This window comes from Lontra canadensis, unplaced genomic scaffold, assembly GCF_010015895.1.
Source record: "Lontra canadensis isolate GAN:19392208 unplaced genomic scaffold, GSC_riverotter_1.0 scaffold3, whole genome shotgun sequence".
Taxonomy (NCBI): domain Eukaryota; kingdom Metazoa; phylum Chordata; class Mammalia; order Carnivora; family Mustelidae; genus Lontra; species Lontra canadensis.
In genome coordinates, this window is record NW_022630997.1 from 40,230,571 (window position 1) to 40,252,016 (window position 21,446).

The following is a 21,446-nucleotide window of genomic DNA, read 5'->3' on the forward strand; positions in this document are numbered from 1 at the left end:
ATGAGAATCTCATTATTATGCTAAAGAAGCGAAAACTAAAAATCAGAGAACTTAAGACCCTCAGTCCAAGGTCACCCAGCTAAAAAGTTGAGGACCCAACACTCAATGTCAGGCTCCCCAACATCAACAGCCACTTCACTTTTAACTGTATCAGAGCAGTCAGTGGTGGACATCAGCCTCCCTTCACTGTGACCACCCACAGCCCCATCTGGAACATTGCTGTTAGGGTGGCTGCCTGGGGAGAGGCTTGTCAGCTGGGATGGGGAAAGAGGCAAGCTTACAAAGTCCTCTAACCTGTGACCTGAGCTCTTCAGCTTCATGCTTTGGTCACCCAGGCCAACCTACTGCCCAGATCAATAATCATCCAGAGAAAAAGGCTAGAAGGCCTGCATTTCTTAAATGTATAGGTCCTCTTGGTCAAATTCTCCATATTAGGTGGAACCATATGAAACTGACATTTCTATAGGGCAAAACTGGTCCAATATTAGCAATTTCACGTTGTTCAGAATTAAGGGCAGGAAGAGGAAGTGGGGCAAATCATCCACCTTGGGTGGAGAGGATTTTTTACCCTAGAGAATATATTCTGCCTTAATTTCAAGCCAAAGTTAAAATGCTACAGTCAGGTAAGGAAGAGTATTGGACTGGTGGGGAGGGATCTAGAAAATAGAGTTCCAGGTATGTCTTTGACCAACAACTATATGGCTTCAAGTAATTTGTCCTCTCCTCTCTACCTCCATTTCCACCTATGTGACATGAAGGTGTTGAACCCTAAGTCCTACAAAGTTTCTTCCAGTTCTGAAATGTTATCATGCTAGTGCTCTGCAGCAGACACAGGATGTTCTCCTGAGAGGAGACACTTGGCAAAGGGGAGAAACAGAGAGCCTAAGGGAATGAGAAGCCTGCAGTAGGCAGAAGGGAACTGCCATAGAAGATAAAAGGAGCCCAAGAAAGAGAAATTTGGAATTTAAAAATGAAATTTTTAATTTTATAAAATTGAAAAGGACCAGACCTGGAAAAACTACCTGTTTCTACCTGTCTACTTATGAATACCCAAAGCTCAATAAGAAACTGGATGGGCAGTTTGAACCACATTTTTCTCATCATATTCCTCTAAGAGGTTCAGAGACCTTTAACACACCCACAAATCAAATGCCAGCAGCCAAATGAATCTGGCATTATCCTTCTCAGGATTTATGGCTGATGTACCAATTCCTTGTCTGGTCCTAAATCTACTATTTATGAAGGAAGTATCCAAAGGCCCCAAGTGCATCCATGTACTCCACATCTGCCTGCACAGAGGCACAGTGACATTTGGTGACAGGACTGAGTTCAGGAAAAAATTCTCCAGCATGACAGTGCTTTGGATTAGGACATCAAAGAGCTCACATGGGCCTGGAAGTCAACTGCCAACTTTAAATATAAGAATGATCTGAGGAGAGCTGGACTTAGCCTACCAGCATGCCTATTCTCACTGTGCCAAAAGTACAGTGCACCAAGTGGAAGAAAAGAAAACCGTCCAGAAATCACCTGCCATGGAGTCTCCTTCTCTGGTTGGTTTTATTGCTTCTCCACATCCTTCAAAGGTTATTCTCTGATATCTCCCATGAAAACTCACCCAGTGTCATAGCATTTAAGAAGTTATCTATTCCAGCAGGTAGATAAAGAGATATTAATTTATCCTAACAGAGAAAGTACTTACCTGAGAGTGAGAAACCTTAAATCTAGTTCAAAATCTGAAAACTGGAGCAAATAAGCCATACTCAACCCATAGGGATAACTGGGTTTTGGGGGCTCCATACAAGGTACCTGAATATCAGTATAGCTGCCTATAACAATAATAATGAGATTTCAAATAAAAAAAATGTCTGGCTTCTCTTCAGTAATAAGATTTGAAGTGCAGTTTCCAGTAATGGCTGAGTAGCTTATATTGGACTAATGTTCCCATAGGTAATAATGATGAATTTTGGAGAAAATATTTTTAAAAAACTAAATGTTAATGCATTGTAAAGCAACCAAAAACAGGCAGAAACTGGAGGGAACTCTTCTCTTCACAGACGTCTGCAAGACAGAGTGGCTACACCACAAGCAGAAAGTCATACTCTTATTGGCTAGACAAGTCAGAAGATGGATTCTACCACTAGCAGAGCAGTCAGAGAGTGAGGGGAGAGATCCCAGAAAGGAGGGAACAACAAAGAATGAGGTTCCCAAACCTGCAAAACACATACAACCAGATCCTTGGGTGACCTTGAATGGCACAATTTCTGGAAAAATTACATGAAGTTGAGTGAAAAGTAACAACTGGAAGCTTCAAAGAACTGAGCAGAGATCTCAGCTGCTGCTTACCACAAGGGAGACACAATTTGTAATTAGAGTCCAGTCAAGTTACCTGCTAGAATAAAAACTCAACTCTCTCTCTCTCTACGTATATATATATGTAGAGAGAGAGAGAGTTGAGTTAGAGGGAGAGAGTTTTTGAGTTTTTATATACACTATATACATATACACAGACACATGTATGTATGTATGTATGTATGTATGTATATATATATGTTTATATATATTTTTATTTTATATATATATATACATGTGCGTGCTTATTTATTTATTTATTTAAAAATAACAAACTATAGTCTATTGATCTATACAATGTATTACCCACAATGTCCAGGATATAATAATAACTTACTAGACAAGCTAAGTAATAGGAAAATGTGACCTATAGTCAAAATCTTTAAAAAGTCAATAGAGACTAAGCCTGAGATTACTCCAACTATGGAATATACGCATACGTTAAAGTAGCTGTAATAAACATGACCAAGTTCTTAATAAAAAAAAGATGGTTATAGTAAATGAAAAAGATGGACTGAAAAATCTCATTAGAGAAATATATTATAAAAAATTTAAAAAATGGAAATTTGGGAACTAAAAAGGACAATATTTAAAATGAAAAAAAAAAAAAAATGCTAGATGACCTTAACATAAGAACGGAGGTGGGAAAAGAAAAAGTTCTGTCAATAGAGACTATTTAATCAAAAAGAGGAAAAAAATATTTTACAAAGCAATAAACAGACTCATTCATCTTGAGACTATTTAAGATGGTCTAAGATATGTGTAACAAGAGTATCGGTAAAAGAAAAGAAAGAGGCTGGGGCAGAAAAAAGAGAAAGATTAATGGCCAAAGGGTCCCCAACTTTAGTACTTCAATAAAAATAAAAAATACATATATAATATATATATAAATATGCAATATATAAATATATACTATTTATATATATACATTTGTATATATAAGATATACACATATATGGATATATAATGAAATATATAATAAATATAAATATATACATTTATACATATGTTATATATCTAACAAAATTTAAACATAAAGATGTAAGAAACTTAGAGAAATCTATGCAGTATTTTTTTTGGAAAATTTGGAAATTTTAGAAAATTTGGAAAAACGTACCATACCTATAAACATCACAGTCAAACTTCTGAAAACCGTAGCTAAAGAGAAAATCTTGAAAGCAGACAGAGAAAAATGCTACATTACCCTATACCCATAGGGGTAAACAACAGTTAAAGGTGACAACTGACTTCCCATGAGCAACAATGGAGGCTAGAGACAATGGAAAGACTGCTGTGAACTCCTGAAGCAAATCAAACCAGAACTCTATATTCAGCAAAAGTATTTTTCAAAAATGAAAACAATATATAGAAACCTTCAGATAAACAGAAACAGAGAATTTGTGTCAGAGACTCAAATGATAAATGTTTAAAGAAATTCTTCAGACTATAAAAAATCATTATCCCATGAAATTTTAGTCCTATAAAAAGGAATAAGCAATGAAAATGAAAATGGGTGATGTAATCGACTGGAAAGACTATATTTTCTTTCAATATTTTTCAACCATATATAGCTATTTAAAACAAAATCTTTAACATTCTAGTGTGGCATTCTAATGTAAGTGTACATGAAGCATCAGAGCATACAACCATGCCTACCATGCACCAAGTGCCCCCCAAAATATTTGTTAAATAACTATTGTGGAATTTAGATGGCCACCCTTGAGGTAGATAACTATCCCACGGCACCTTTCAGCCTTATCTTTACATGATGATAAAGCAGCTATGACCAATCTCTTATCCACCGCTACTAACAAAATGTAAATAATCTCTAACAGTAATTCATCCAGAAATGTCTTGGTTTCATTTGGATTAATGTATCAAAGTCTCCCAAAATGCCATTGCAGTCCTAGCTACAGGAGCCAATGTATCACAGGAGACCAATTAATCATCTTGGTTACATGACAGACAGTAAGTCCATGACATCTCTACTTGCCTGGGATATCTTTCTATGTTTCATGACATGTAGGTAATGTACCGAAGTTAAGAATATGAGTTTACTATTGGAAGTCATTCCGTTGGACTATGTAACTACTGGATGTGTGGCCTAGGGAAAGTCCTTAAGCCCTCTATGCTTCTGTTTCCTCCTCTGTGAAGCGTGAAAAGTAATAGTTTCATCGTAGGATTGTTGGGATGATTATATGAGAGAAGGTTTATAAAGCTCCTGACACCCCTAAATGAGTGAAAATGGGAGATTCCTGGTTGCAATTATTTAATAATTTAAAAGGGCTTTAAAACTATTATCCTCAAAGTAGTTAAATGAGAATGGACTCCAGATGATTCTACCTATTGAATACATCAACGAGTGCTTCTGCTAGGCCATTAGGTTCAGAGCCCTTTAACTGCATCCTCTGGATAAGCAACAACCATCCTGTCATAAACACAGTCCCTTGAAGCTTTGTTCCCATCCTGCTGATAATCAACGTGCTGTTACCACAAACTGGCCCATTTCTTCATATGAGCTTCTCCTCCAAATAAGTGAGTCAACTCCAAAATTAATCTAAACCCATGACAGGTAGCATCACAGTAATTCATATTCCATACTCCCCCAGACTCATGGATGATGGGAATTCAAACCAGAGACTATAGAGAACCAGTCAGAACACAGTGACAGAGGGAGAACTGCCCTTTTTGACCTTCAAGTGCTATCATCAACTATGTTGCAATCAACCTCTCCAAATCCTTAGCTTCAAGAACAAAGATTCAGGACCTGAAGACCCAGGGTGCAACAACCAGCATCCCTTATCACTCACCACATTAACCAGTGAGAAGCTGACCAAGGTCAAATCCATCAGTGCATCACCACGAAACCAACAGAGCCTACCCCATTAGTTACCAATTAAGCATAAGCCAAGCATGGTGTTCATAATCTCAACCTCAACACTGAGTTGCTTCTCTGGTTAATTATTGGTCAGGTGGCTTTCTACCTGCCCTTAACTTCCCATAAGTGGTTAACCAATGAGCCCATCATTACCAGCTTCATGAGGATTAGAGGTTAAGCATAAGCTTGATTATAAGCCATAAATGTGAGTAATTTGAAATGTTATTGGTTATTACAAAAATATATGATAATAATTTCCTCTTTAATGAAAGAGAACATGTTTATAGTGGTCCCAAGCTCCTTGTTCAGGCTTTGGGAAAGAGATGAGAACATGATAAACAGCTCAGCCTCAGGATGGGCATCTGTGGTGAGGTGGCACAAATGAATGCTCACCACTTAGCAGGGTCATAAAAATGCAGACACATCCCTGCATTTGTATGATAAATACTGAGTTTATAGGCCCCTTCCTTGCAGGGGCTGCGTGTCACCGGGGAGGGTTAGGTGTCAAAGGAGTCAGAGGAGCCAAAGGAAAAGGATGCCAGAAAGACCCCTTCCTATTCACAGCACTGAACATTAAAATGAGGATTTGTCCAAGTAAATTCTACATGGCGATAACAGATACCTACAGAATGCGTAAGACATGAAATAATAATACAGAGTGTATTTACTGTGTATTTTAAACCTCCCAACCACATAATGTGACATGGAGAAAGGAAAATGTGAAAGAGAAGCCAAGGAACAGCTGGTGAAATTTAGAAGAGATGCTAAAAACCTGAGTACTACCACAGACTAAGAAGGGAAGAAGAGCCTTCTTTCGCAAGAAATTGAAAGAGGACCTATCTGCTGAGAGTAGGTGGTCGTCCCCTGCTTTCACAAGTGGTTTGTGGGAGGGGAGGGGGTGCTGGTGTTACCAGATTATAGGATTCCCTACATTTTAGGAAAGGATCCTTGATCTCAAGTTCCAACTGATGACAAGGCAGTCCAAGGCCAATCGAATTATAGCTCTGATCAAGAGGTTGTGACACAGAAAGGGACCAGAATGGCACCATGCCAAAGAGATGTTGGCATCTTTCCTAAGCGCTCTGAGCAGGTGATAAAACTCCTGGGGGAGCCAACCATAGTGCCAACACCAATAGCTAAGAAGCCTCAGGAAAGCAAAGTGGTGATAAAAGCTTTACAGCTACCCCTCCTTACGCTGAGTGCTCTCTTTCTAAATTAAAAGTCGTTTTCCATTTTTAACAGCCCCAACAATAACACTTTATAGAGCACTCTCTTTTCACAGAGCACTTTACAGTCATTAGTTATTTAATCCTCAGAGGTGTCTTAGGAGGCCAACGGGCAATGGACTCACTTATTCCCCTCTCCTTGTCCAGAAGAGCCAGAATGGGCCAAGGTGGTGGCTGGGTTGGCTAGAGGTGCTGGTGCTCTCAACATCGGAGTGAATAGCTCAATTGAAATCTTAAGGCAGCTAATTTGCATTTGCTGAGCTGATTGATATTCGCAGAATTATTTTTTTCAACATTGTCCAATCATTTTTGCCCATAGAACCACTTTTTGCCTTTGTTCACCCTTAGCAGACACCAGCCCTAGTTGTTCAGAGTGGTAAAGGTTTTATTACAATCTTCAAGTTAATAATCCCTCCAAAACATGTTTGTTGCCTGGAGAGGCAGGCGGACATCTCCAGCCCATCCAGATGTAACAAACCCACTCAGTGAGATAGCTACACAAAAGTAAATTGATATTTAATGGAGGCATTTCTATACAGCAGATCAAACTCTAGACACCTTCAAAAGCCACCCCCCAACCCGAACACAGGCATCCACAACTATAAATTTCCTAGCTCTTCCCTGTGATTCCTTTCATTGAATAAGTATTTACAGAGTACCTACTACGTACAAGACACTGCTGAGTGCTAGAAGGATGAGATGTTAACTGCACACGGTTCCTCTGCTTAAGGATCCCGTAGTCAAGGAGTAGAGATGAGATGAACACACAAATTACTAGAACATTTAAGACAAAGAGTGCCAAGGACCAAAGTGGAGTGAGTATGGAATCCTGGACAGGCTCCCTGAGTACAATGATCATTTTCAGCTGGAACCAGAACGGCTCCACAGAGGAGATGGTCTTTGTGCTGCGCCTTGGAAAATGAATGGAAACTACAAATGTGGGGTACAGCCATTTTGGGTCTTCCAGAACAGAGTGAGCACAGACACAGAGATAAGACAGGGCAGGGGTATGAAGGGGAGCCCTCCATTCCAATGTTTGTTGTACAGGGTGAGAATAACAGCCTTTCCAGACCACCCCAATAATAGAATCACCTCCCCACCCAAGCCACTTTCTATTCCAATGGAGTTTGGTTTTTTTTATGTTCTTCACCATTTATACCAGAAGTTGCCCCCATTTGTTTATATTCCATCCCCGCCATTACCCCTGTCATTAGGATGTAAACTCCATCTTATTCAACTGTGTGTCTAGACTACTGCTTGGCATTAACTTAGACACTCAATAAACATTTGTAGAATTAACTGCCTAATTAATTACTGTGTCGTGGAATCCAGGATATGTATCCGGTACCAAATTCTAGTTTTAGAAGGTGTAGGATTCTCTTTTTTCAGACCTTTGTTCTCTGACTGCTCAACTCTTTGCGCGGGGTGGTTTGCTGACTTTATCTTCCTTCTGCTCAAGGCTCCAGTGTTGCTATAAATGTGTCATAGGGTCTATCAGACATCAAATGTTCTGAGGTCCCCCAGGGATGGTCCTTCTTCTCATCAGAGGCTGCTGGCCTGGACAGCATGGATAAAGCTGATGCAGCATAGAAGGCAGAAGGTCAAGGGCCAAACAGCCACCTAGTCCAGCCTAGCCAAGCCTAGCGACAAGATCTGGTCTACAGAATGACCTCTGAAAGTAACTACTACAAATTCATAGCCCAGGTCATAGAATAGGGGGCAGGTGCTAAGGGGTGTTGAGAACAAATACTTAATATTTTGAGAAGAAATAAAGTGAAGTGTAACCTTCCCAGATTTTCTCAACATTCTCCCTTCCCGCAAGCCCAAATTCTTCCTGATTAAAGCTCAATAGATTCCAAGGAAGGAAGCCCTATATCCAAACAGGATAAGCACAGATCTTTAGAAGGCCTTTAGATTAAAAACGAAGAACGGGAAGCCAACCCCAAAATACAGAGTCCGAGATGCCTTTTCTTTCTTGGACATCATCTCTCCAAAAAACTTTAGAACATCAATTAACCACAAATAGGAAAAAAAAAAATAATAAAACACCAACTAAGTCCACTTCATGTTGGGTAGGGGCTCCAAAACTTGGTGCTGTTCCATGAAATCCAGGGTGAAAACCTACATCTTTCCAGTGGTCACACTCCAACGCACTCATTCCAGCCCCTTTGTGTGTAAGGCAGCGGCCGGCCACATACTCACACCTGGCATCCTCATCGGACCAGGGCCTCTAACGCCTAGGAGGACTTACTTCCACAAAATATGTTTTTAGGGCCACAAGGATAATTGAGACAGAACGCTAAGCCGGCGTGATTTGGGGGGGATCCATCTAAAAAGCCTAATCATGGCTAATTCACCATTTGCGTCCACCCTGGGACTTCATGCAGAGCACTGGTTTCACTAAGGTAATTGGTGCTATTGAAACAAGCCAGTGCTCTGCAGTTCCCTGCTTCCCTCCTCGCCTCTGGGCACGGAGAGGATCAATATTTGTTAGGATTGCTTCTTGTTCCAACAATGTAAGATTTACAATACTAGCTGGGATTCTCACTTTGTCTTCACACAACTCATCAGTGGAACCCAATTACTAACCTCAGACAAACAACATTAACATGAGCCTCTATGCTGCTTTATTGCCCTTCATCCAAGTCTCATTTCAGGGTCTTCAGGCAGTGCCACTATAACAGATACTACACTTTAAAGTGTGCTCCAAGGAATAAATTCTCAGTCTTTCATTACTCGTACCTTGATTTACTTCATATCATCTTGCCGCTATAGACAAAGATAACACACTGTAAATTACAGCCATCCTGTCTCATAGTTTCAGAGGTAGGGGGAAGGCAGGGAGTGAGGCTTTCTTTGGCTTCACAATTAGCAGTGGACCAGGCGCTATCGCTCCCACACTGCCCACGATTAGCTGGTGTTTATTAGAACCATTTGCAAAGCGTGGTTTGGACACAGATCCCTGCCCCCAACCTCCATCCTCCCTTCTGCCAGAGAGCCCATTAAATTAGAAAACCTTCAGAGCTAAATGAAAATATGGTTTCAACCACTCTTTATCACACTCTCTCACAGAGGATCAGCTCACGTACGTCGGTTCAGGAGGTAACGCGGGAAATTTATTTAGTGCAGAAACCCTTCCAGTAATCAAGTTTGTGTTACTAGATGGCTCAAAGTCTCCCAAATAGGATGTAATTCTCGGCAGTTCCCTCTTCTCTCCACCCCAGACCCGGGTCCAAATAGAGCTATCTGGCTTCGCCTTGAATTTCAACTAACAAGAGAGCCTGAATAAGGAGAGTCCTAAGGAAACAGTCATTGGAAAAAGTCCTTCAAGTTAGCTGTAGCAGTACCCCCTTATTTGTCCTCCAATTTCCTCCATCCTCCATCCTATTCCAGTAGCTGATAACTAAGAACATTAGTTTTATGCGACTTGTCAAGCTCAAATGAAAAGAGAGCTAACTTTAATGACACTGCAATTAATCGCCCCAATAGACAGACAGCTAAAAGACAAGATATTGACTTCATTAAGGATAATGTATTATGTCATTAAGTTGGTAGGGTCACCTTGTGTATCATACATGCCTGCTAATATATTGGCATTTTCCTCAAATAAGATAAATTCAGATATGAGTGATAAAGCTGATTAGAAAATGTTTAATCTAAAGAGGCTACTTTCCTTCTACGCCCGCTCTGCAGCCCCAGGTAGAAGTGGAGTCGTAAGAAACCATTAGAGACCCAAGATTACCTCAAATACCAGATCCAACTCATTTATAATCCAGTCCTTCCCTCCTTGATTTCTGCAGTTAAAAGGCTGCCTTCACTGATGGGAGTTGGAGAGATTTTGGCAACTTGATGCTGCGCATGCTTTAGTTGGCAGGGTGTTGTTTTTAAACACAGCACCTGTTTTATTTTGAACCTTCACGTGCTCAGACAATTCCAGTGAACACAGCCACATGCTCTCAGGGAAATGGGGCTAGGAGGTAACCATATCCAGGCAGGCCTCCAAAGCCACTTGGGTAAGAAGAGGAATTGGAAAACACCGCAGCTCCAAAATGGATCACTCCTTTTAATGAGATAACTTCTCTTCAAGGCTTATCTAAAGGGAGTTGGTTGACTTAAATAAAATCATTTTTCATTTAGAGTGGAGTATTCACAAATTATGATACATTTGGAGAAGCTTTTCCTGGCACTTCATTTCACATAAATAAAATAAGCTTTTTAAACATTATTTATCTCTCGTCAACTAATTCAGCAAAAATGTAATCATGGTTCCAATGTTGTCTGAAGTTGAGGAATTCCCACAGAGAGTACTTTGTCATTCTCTAAATTGGTAACTGGTGCCATAATATACTTACTTGGGGAATATGAGAGCTCCTTGCCCCCACCTAAGTGTCACTGTTTTTATCCAGTAAATAGAATGATGATTTTACGACATTTCATTTGAGCCAAGTAAAACACTTACTTGTAATTGGGGTCTCAGTCCACAAACAATGTTTGGATGAGAACAAGCCAAAATAAAAACTAGGCTGCAGTGTTCATTGCCACCTAAAACAATGAAAAGTGTGGCTCCATAAAAGATATGTATGCGTGGGTGTATGTGTCAGATATACACTCGTATATACATGGCAGCACAAAAAGACTTCATACCCACAGACTACGTCCAGATAGGAATATTGAATCCTCAGATCATACCCACAAAGGGACCTCAGCAACTTTCCCCCACTCCTAAGAGTGTTCCCATTTTACAGAGGGGCACAGTGGACTACAGAGAAGTGAAGCAGTTTGTCTGTATTCCCACGTTAACGGTCATTGCTAGCAGTTAACAATAATCCAGTTCTGATCATTCCCAGAATGCCTCTTTCTAGCGCACCTCTCCATACCCCTTCCCTTTGTACCTGTTTATGTATATTTTTAAATCGACTTTCCACATTCTCAGACAGAAGTTTCTGGGTTGTGCGTCTCTCACTGGAGTATAGAAATACAGGATTCAACACACCGTGTGCCTTATCGACCAAGATAATAAAAAAATCAAGAGACATCTCACCAGTCTTGATCAGGCAGGCGACCTACACCTCATCACCTTCTCACTTAGAATCAGTCTCTTAAACAAAATAAAATAAAACAAAACAAAATAAAACAGCACACCACAGTCTGGTGGCCAGAGCAAAACATGTGATTTAATGTCCCTCATCAAGAATCTCAAGCATCCCCAGCCCACATTTTTCCTTCCTGCTGTTGCTACTGACATTAAAATCACGTGCTTGGTGGTCCAATCCTCAGAGAGGAGGGCAGGACTGACAGTGGCAGGAAGCATCTCCTAGGCTTTTGGACAGATGCCTTCCCAGTGGTGTAAGGAGGACTTCCTGCCACGCCCTCTCCAAACTCACCACTAATTACCAACACCTGCAGCCCTTCATGCCAAGCCATCCCTTTTAACCTGAACCCTCATCTTTCCTATTATTTCCATTAAGGTTGTCAAAACGAGAAGTTTGGGAACCTTTCTCTGTGACCTTGGCATTTCTTTGCAGGCTTAACGTATTGGCACTTTTTTCTCCGACTGCATCTCTTCTCATTTGTCATGATTATTGCTGAATTTTTCAACTGTCATTCCCAAACGTAAATCAATGGTTGTCTACTTCCCCTTTGTCATATCTGCACAGCAAACAGCCTTTCCCTTCTAAATGAAGCTTCCTCCCTTTCCATCCATTAAAAGGGGCCTGTCTGCAGGAGAAGTCAATCCTTTGTTAGGTCATTGCATTTATCATGCTTCCAATCAGTGCCTGACACACTTATTCAGCCAGGTCTTCAACCACACAATCATTGTTCATCTGGGGGTTGTGCTGTAATTTATGTATGCATGGTGTTTTCACTATCCATCTTGGGCAGTTTCAAATTTTTCACCCCTGCCCTTCTCTTCCTTGGGACCCTCAGTGCTTAGAGGAAATCTGGAGAGTAGGAGGGGACAAAGCACAGTGATGGGGGCAGGGGAGAGGATGGAAGGGAACAGCACAGGGGGCTTTGTTTCTGCCTGAGTGGCTGTAGGCAAGTTCCCTTCTTTGTGAGAAACTGAGAGCACACCAAGAGAGACCTCACCTCGAGGCCTGGAGCCCTAATGACAGAGCACCATTTAAGCCAGGAGACTTTCAAGCTGTGAAAAGTGCCCGGAGGGACAATTCTTGTGATGTACTAAATGAACATTAAGTCCTATCAAGTTTATTAAAACCTTCTTATAAGCATATTGGATCCAACAGTCATACGGAACTTCTTTTAGAAGAAACTAGGCTCTAAAAAGGAATAGAAGTCACCCACTTTCTAAGAATTCACACCTCCTCCAGGTAGGTTCCTAGCTTGGAACAAGCCAGTGTATGTGGCCAGGAAACTCCCAGCTGAACCTGGGACCGATACCAATACCGTGAGTGGGCACTGACTGAGGCTTCCAGAACCAGCACCTGGATCCTGCACACTCAGCAGGCTGCTCGTCCCCACTTGCCCCAGACGAACCCAGACGTCCTCCCTGCCTCCTCACGGTTCACGTTGTCATCGGAGGCTCTGGCACTGGGATGGACTCTATCTTCCATAGGAAGGAAGATATTTCAACAGAAGAAATTCAGGCCTTCTCTTTCCCCGTACAGGTTTGGAGAAGGGCTGCCTCCCAAGCCGGCCAGGGCCCTACCAGCCATCCAGACTTCTCCTGGCCTCCCTGTCTCTCCCATCAAGATAGCCAAGGCAACGAAAACAGGGAATGCCAATGATTCCTGGGCATTAATCACTCCTGCTTCCCCCTTTTATCAGGCAAAAACAGAATCCTAGAAAACCAACAAGTTCATACAAACAAAATAGCTAAGGGGAAAAAATACTCTGAGGTGTTTAATGAGCATAATTACACATGTTTGTGCCATAAGTAATTAATGATAAAGACACTCATCCCAATTTCATTCTCCTCAGATCACTATATGTTGCTTTCCCCCTCCCCAGGACCCACAAACACAGTTAAGAGATGCAGAAATAAAGCCCACTATCATTAAATAGCTTGTGTAAGGCCAATACATTAACCCAGAGGACAGGGGTTACCTGGTCCACCAATCACTAATTCTACTCAGAACTCTGAGAACTTTATTGCCATAGTTGTGGTTGAGGCCATTCTTACAGATGCTGCTTATACTTGTGCAGTGTATTACCTGCACAGCTGAAGAGGGCAACCCTTTATAAGTTGAGGAGACAGGAAGGGGAGAACAAGGTTCCTATAACAACCCTGATGCAGGCAAAAGCTTCTTTAAACAAATCCAACAGAGTAGGGTACAACTTGAGAAATCTAAAAATACATCCTTTGCAAGAATATAAAGTTATTAGAAATCCCTGTATCCCTGCATTCTTCTTGTCTTTGCTAACACCTTCCCATTCATCTCACCAATCCTCTACAACTTGTGAAGTTATTTCTGGGTGATGATAGTGAGTCTTAGATACACGGTTCTGGCAGATGCATGACCTGAGAAGAATTATTGCTTCATTTATGTGATGGCCCTAGAGCCTCTTAGCAGGGCCTATATTATACTCTGCATCTTCTGTGACCTCAATTATTACTGTGTTAGGAAACCACCCTGGGCTGGATCCACTGCTCTTAACAAAAACTAAGTCTTATTTCATTTTCCTGCAAACACGACATTGCAGCCATCACAGTATCTGGAATCTGTTTTGTCCTCGAAGTCCTCGTCCAGGTACGGGTGTAGGCATTCAGGGAAAATGTTCAGCTATTTCCCCATTAGTGATGCCGCAGACCAGACTTCTGCGGTTGAATGTGAAATGACAGGATAAGGGGTTAAGGGTCTGATGACTCCTATTGGCCAGTCTCCTTCAGCACCCTCCTAAGACATCCCAGTAGCCCAACTATCCCTTTAGCCTGATCATTTGCTTGAAGGTGATGAAGCAGGAGGGTGACAGCTCAGATAAGGTTCCTGTCCACAACTTCCTGAAATTCAGACCTACTGTCAGAAATGATAGCATCTGGAAAGCCAGGTGTTGAAAGTACCTGTGATTATTTTTAAAAAGGGCTGGAACGAGGGTATCTGTGAGCATCTTGAGTCATATTGCGAAGAAAGCTATGCCTCGGTATTTCTGCAGAATTAAAACTGATTCTTGATGAAGGCACTGGTCAACTAACTTCATGGTTCCCAAGACACCTTCCCATAGTTCCCAAAATACCATTTCCGGCGGCTTATGCCGAATGGCTTTGATATGATCCTTAACAGTCTTCAACATCATCATCCATTCTCGGCTCCTTATTGTAACTTCCAGTCAGTTGTTTAATTAATGCATGGAGCTCACGAAGTATTGTCCAGAGAGTGGCCAAAATCAAGTGCTAACTATCCTTAGGAATAAACAGGATGATTTTTTTGTGTTTGTTCCCTCAGGTTGGTTGCTTGGAATATTGAGCTGCTCCAGAGTCATCCCTTCTGCTACAACCAACTGGAAAGAGAGCCCGAGACATGTCACTCGTAGTTGTGTGGCTGGTGTGTCAGGCTCTGCAGATCAGAAAGCTTTCAATCACAATCAAAGTGTTAAAAGCACATCAGGATGAATTAGTGTTTCAGGCTTGTGCATAACCAGAGTCACAGGAAAAGAATGAAAGACCTTATGTATGTACTGAATTATCGAACTTCGCAATGAGAACTCAGAGGAACTTGTTACTGGGACCAACGACAATGGTTGGTTATTGAGAGAGCTCAGAATGTCTCCCTTCTCACAGGGAAAGCAAAGTCAACTTCACGTGTTCAGCTGTTGAACCGTGAGGGCTGTGTGTCACTAAGGCCCCAGGGATTTTGTAGCCAAATGCAGGTTCAAAACGTGGTGAGCTGCAGATGCCATGAGGTGAAAGCCCGTGGCTTTTGGTTGATCCTGCTGTGTGAACGCAGACTCCCTAAATCAGTAAGCACTGGACACTTTGCATGTGGTGACACAGGCGGCAACGACAGCTGCGTGGACAGGATTTCCCCAGGAGGAGAATCGGATGGCCCAATAACGCTGACGAGGGAGGATGTGAAGAGCCCCTGAAAATTTCTGATTTCTTCTTTCTGCTCAAGAGTCTCACTGAAGCACACGCGTTCTCTCAGGTGCATTTCCTCCAGAGGCAGCTCGGACGAAGGTAATAATGCAGATTCTGGTTTCGCATGTTTACTTTCCATTCAGATCCTTGCCTTATAAGAACAGCATTAATTGCCAAAATATTCTGGTAAGTCTATCTCCAGCTGGGAAATCAGGGGAGATAGCTATCATTGTCATCCTTGTAGGTGGTAGCCCAGCGATATCCCAGAAATTTGCGTCTCCCTGAGCTTATAGACAGAAATTCTAAATGGCAGTCCCTAAATATAAAATGTCACTCACATGGGCGCCTGGGTGGCTCAGTGGGTTAAGCCTCTGCCTTTGGCTCAGGTCATGATCCCAGGGTCCTGGGATCGAGCCCCACATCGGGCTCTCTGCTCTGCAGGGAGCCTGCTTCCTTTTCTCTCTCTCTCTGCCTGCCTCTCTGCCTACTTGTGATCCTGTCTGTCAAATAAATAAATAAAATCTTTAAAAAAAAAATATCACTCACGTAGTGGTAACAAGGTAGACACAGAGGCAGTAACTTTTAAGTTTGAGCAAGGTTGAATCTGGCACTGACCTAGATGACTTTTTCCTTCCCCCAAAAACCCTGGGAGAAGGCTGACCTTGGAACATAGAAGTGGGCTCTGCTCTCCTTATCCATGATGCCCTTGACCCATCCAGAAAATCCTATCTTCTTCTAGGGTAGAGGCAAGTGATTCACTCTGGATAGGCACTCAGGTTCTTAAACTTGTTTGTAACTTAGAGTAAAAGATAGTTTTGGCTGTCAAGCCCATCAATGCCGTAGGGATTGGAACTAGAAGAAAGAGAATTACATCATCTTACCTTTGTCTATTCCCTAGAAAATGCCAAGGAATTCACCTAACAAAATCCTGCTACTTGGCCTAATAATGCCAAAAACTTGGAACCTAATTATTTGTTCTTGGGACAGGCTCTAAATCTAGAAGTGGCAAATGCCTCGGTACTAGGAGAACCCAAGTGGACCACCTATAGAGAAAACTACAAATAGGATTTTTTTTTTTTTAGGCTCATGAGTTGAATTAAATAACCTCCAATCTTGAATCTAGGAGCCTGTTCGTCTATTGCCAAAGGTTACTTGCCGTCTGAGAAATAACAATTTACATCCACAATACAAACTCCAGCAACATGAACTAAATGAATATTGCATTCTGAAAGAATATATACCAGGGAAAATGGCTATGAATTGGGGTGAAAGCAGTCTCTGCAGCTTTGACAAATGGCTTACTAAGAATACGCCTGAGATGGGTCTGGACCAATTATCAATAATCTACAACCTAAATTACCTTAGATCTAACAGTCATGATCATTGAAACAAACAACAATAACATCATCATCGCCATTATCCCTTGTCCACTTACTGTAGAGATTTTTCTGAGTTAAAAATCCAAGAGTAAGGGGGGCACCTGAGTGGCTCAGTGGGTTAAAGCCTCTGCCTTCAGCTCAGGTCATGATCCCAGGGTCCTGGGATTGAGCCCCGCATTGGGCTCTCTGCTCAGCGGGGAGCCTGCTTCCTCCTCTCTCTCTGCCTCTCTGCCTACTTGTGATCTCTGTCTGTCAAATAAACAAATAAAATCTTAAAAAAAAACACCCAAGAGTAGGACCGTTAGGTCATAGAGTACATATATTTGGTTTGGTCAATACTTCCAGATTTCTCCAAGCTGCTGTGTCAGCCTATAGTCCCACCAGCAATGTGCAAGCATTCCAGTTTCCCCTCACTTCCAAATGAGGCACCAACAAATCCCAAGAAGTGTTCACGTCTATGAAAGGCCTAAGCTTCACACGGCAAAAAAGCTTGCCCTTCGTCCATTCTCATTTTACTTCGTAAAATTTCCATTTCTAAACCATGATTGTTGGTTCTAGCTAGAGATGTTTGTAAAAGATCTTAGTCTTAAGCCAAACAGGTAAAAAAAACACAAAAACTATTATTAGATATGTTTGGGCTTCTGGAACCATCAGAAGCAGAGCATAAATCTACTCAGGGCTCTCGTGATATTTTCTTCAGAATAAAAGCTTCTCTGCATATGAATCCAAGGAAGGAGAATGATTGACAAAGTCTCCAATGTGCTTCAAGGTATAAATAAAAGATAACGAGATTTGCCAAGGTCTCCAAGTAGAGATTGTACCCAGATACTTTTCAGTAATACCTAAGGGCAGTTTCGCATAGTACTTGCGGCTCTTGGCCTTATTTATTTATTTTTTTTAAGATTTTATTTATTTATTTGACAGACAGAGATCACAAGCAGGCAGAGAGGCAGGCAGAGAGAGAGGAGGAAGCAGGCTTCCGGCTGAGCAGAGAGCCCGATGCGGGGCTCTATCCCAGGACCCTGGGATCATGACCTGAGCCGAAGGCAAAGGCTTTAACCCACTGAGCCACCCAGGTGCCCCTCTTGGCCTTATTTTTAAACAGGCTCCCAACTCCGTCCCAACAGACGTATTCGAATGGAGGCCTCAAAGAAGCAAGGCCTAAACTAACTCCTGACAATGACACGTTAGTATTTTTTCTGGGGGAAAAAAAAAAAATGTGGTTGGGTTGGGATAAACCCTGTCATCCTGTGCCATTGTAAACCTCACCTACTCACCTACAAGATCCCTAAAAGTAATAAAACAGGCACTCGAACAAAACAAAGAACCCTGAAAGACGAACCTACAGTTGTCTCTGGGACTTTAACGACACACGTCCTCATCCAGAAATTGGATGGCAGTGGAGGTGAGGGGCACTCTGACGTTAGGCTTTGTTCCCTTCACCCTTGGCTTCAAAATCTCAACAGGAAAGAATGAAGCATCCTTACTTCCTTGACTGAGTAAGGATACTAAGCTGGTTACCCACTATCAGATAGGAAAGCCAACAGGTCAGTGCAGGAAACAGGCCCACCTATCTGCTGGAGGCAGATCCTAGCCCTGGAGTAAACAGAGACCTTCCATAATCCCGCTACTCTGCAAATTCTCAGTTGCATGACCTCGGGGGGAATTACTCAGCTTCTCCAAGTTTCCTCACTTCAGACAAAAAGATAAAGACTAATCCACCAGGGCACTGGCCAGCATAAATGAGACCAGCAGCAGCCCAGAACAAGACCTAGCACACAGGCCTCACAGGTATGGCTGTGCTCACATCTTCTTTCCAAAAACACGTGAGATGCAGATTCCTACTTGGGCTGTACCAACTCATGCACAAACTTATACTCATCTATTCACACAACTACATCATACACCAAAATGCTCAGATATGCACTCATACCCATACCTATCCCACGCCCCAACCACCCCCAAACACACACACACACACACACACACACACACACACATCTGCACCCACCCACATTGATGGAAGGCTTTGTCTCCATTTCTCTTCCCTGATCACACTTGCCTTGTGCTGTGCCCTAGCGTACCACCCTGCCCCCTGGGCATGCAGATTCTTCTGATCCCAGATGGTGGTGGAGCCGAAACAGGGCCCAGATGCCTTCCAACACCAACTCAACTTGGGCATCGCAGAACTTTCCAAAGTGAGAATGGCAAGCCTTCTTGGAAATAATCCGACCTGGTGGTTCTGACACCCCTTCTTTAGCAGGGCGACACTTTCTTCAAAGAAAATCTCACCCAGTGACCCCCATATGGAAGGCAGGTATAGGCAGTGCCGTACCTGTCAGAATAGGGTGGGTATCCAGAGCCCCATTTATGGGCCCTCTCCCCACGGGACCCTGAGATCCTCCAAAGAGCTACTGGGCTCTAGGAAACACCCTTCATTTAGCATATGGTGGAAGTGGGACCCAAGGTGTTAAAGCAAATCACGGGGTTCCACATGAGTGCTTTGTGGAAGGGCAGGACCTACACCTACGTCTATCGGCTCGGAAGCCACCACTCTTTCCCCCCGAGTTGCCAAAATATAGCCATCTAAATATCAGCACTTATATTAAGCATTAAATCCATTTTACTAAACAGTAACTACCCTCGTTGTATATGACGCACCCAGCTTTCGATGTCAACTAATTTGACTTACTCTCCTTTTCATTGCCCTTCTATCTTGCTTAATAAGACATTTTACTCAGATACTGCTGAGGTAATAAAGGAAGGAGCGTGGTTGCCAAACGTACTGCCATTTTTATTTTTAGCTTCACTGGAGTAAGGGGTTATTTTCTTGTGAAAAGGATGAAATGCAGCTGCCGGCCTTTTAAATCGTATCACGCAATCCTGCTTTTGCCCGAGCAATAGATTTCCAGATAACTGCAGCAATCTTCTCGAAGTGTTAAAAAAAAAAAAAAAAAAATAGCCACTGCCACCCTCCCCAGCCCCTGGCCAGCCTCAACCGTAATGTGTCGGCATGGAGGGCTGTTTGCACCCTCCCCGTGAATCTGCTGACACCTACCCCCAGTGAGAACCAGGAGGCTGTCCTTCAGGCTCTGTAGTCAAGGGGGAGAGCTCTGGCACTCCCTATCACAGTTTAAAAAGTGACAGTGGTGATGAGGAGGAGGATATTAAACATTTACCGAGTGGTTTGCACGGACAGGTGTTACGCTGGGCGCTTTATGCGCATTATCTCATTTTGGTTTCACAATAACCCTCCGAGGGAGGCGCTATCATTATTGCCATTCCACAGATGAGGACGCCAAGGCAACAGAGGGGTTAGGCAACTCACCCAAGGTCACCCTTTGGTATGTGGTAGAGCCAGGATTTGAACCCAAGCCTGCTGGGCTCTGGACCCTGCACTTAGAACCAGGACTCTAGACCTGCCTGATAAATAGCCAAGGCTTTGGAGTCAGAAGACCTGAATCCAAATCTCAGATCTACTCCATAGTTCACTAGCGGTGCGTCCTCGGGCAAGAAAATTGACCTTTCTGAGCTTCCTCTTCTTCATTTATAAAACAGAAACAGCTGCACCAGCTTGCAGCGTCACTGTGCAGACTGAGTCTTGTTCCCCTTACCTCAACCCAGGAGGTCCTTCCCTTAATATTTAAATTCTGAGCTCAGGTCCCACGTTAATGAAAGGACCTGAGTCCTGGTGAAAGAGTAGTAAGTGAGGCATAAAAAATTGCCCAGCACAAGCTTAGAGAAAGCAGCCTAGGGAAAGGAAGAGGAGGAGGAAGAAGAGTTTTGACCGAGTTTCTCACTGGCTGTGAGTGTCTCCAACAAACACAGAGGGACCAGCAAGGGAGGAAGAAGACAGACAAGTGTGTAGGCTGAAGATGTCATGGTTTTACAGTGGATTGTATGGTTTAAGCAATTCACACTCGGGAGCAGCATAGTCCCAGGAGTCAGAATAAGGAGCAGCGGATGAAAGTTTCAGGGGGAACATATGTGGCTCATCTTCAGTACAAACTTCCTACTTGTCTCAAACTGATTTGCACTGCTCCTGATTCTAGTGAGTTCCCTATCACTGGAGACCTCCAAGAAGGGACCCTGAAAAGGCTGGGTAAGGTCCATCCACTCTAATTCTGGAATTCTTTGATTCGAAGGTCCAAATCCCAGTTATGTCCCTGAACATCCAACTTGAGCCCAGCCACTAGCTGGACTAGTTACCATCCAGCTCTTAGATTTGCTGCAGCCACAGGGCAGCACAGAGCTCTAGAGGAAGCTTCTTAAACACACCCGAGGCCACGGTGACTCCCACGAGGTGCAAAAAGACAAGGACAGGCATGTGTCCTCCTATGCAGCACTCTGGAAGGGTCATGGCTTAGGCTCAGGAGAGAAAAAGAAAGGCCAGAGATTCCCAGGAGAAAAACCACAAAATCTTCTGCTGGGGCAGGAAAACCGTGCACTGAATAGAAAGCCGCTCTGCTTATTTTGAGCCAAGTTACAGGCCCGGGAAAGAAAGATGATGGCAACGGGACCGGCCAATGAAGTGTGGCGGCATAGCATGGTCCCCCCAGCAAGACGCCACATGTGGG

At 42.8% G+C, this 21,446-nt stretch overlaps 1 protein-coding gene across 1 annotated transcript in view; it reads right to left on the reverse strand.

Moving 5' to 3' along the window:
- The window catches only part of LRMDA (leucine rich melanocyte differentiation associated), a 1,038,240-nt gene that overhangs the window by 555,271 nt on the left and 461,523 nt on the right, over positions 1 to 21,446 (reverse strand). The gene's annotated exons all lie outside the window — the stretch shown is intronic.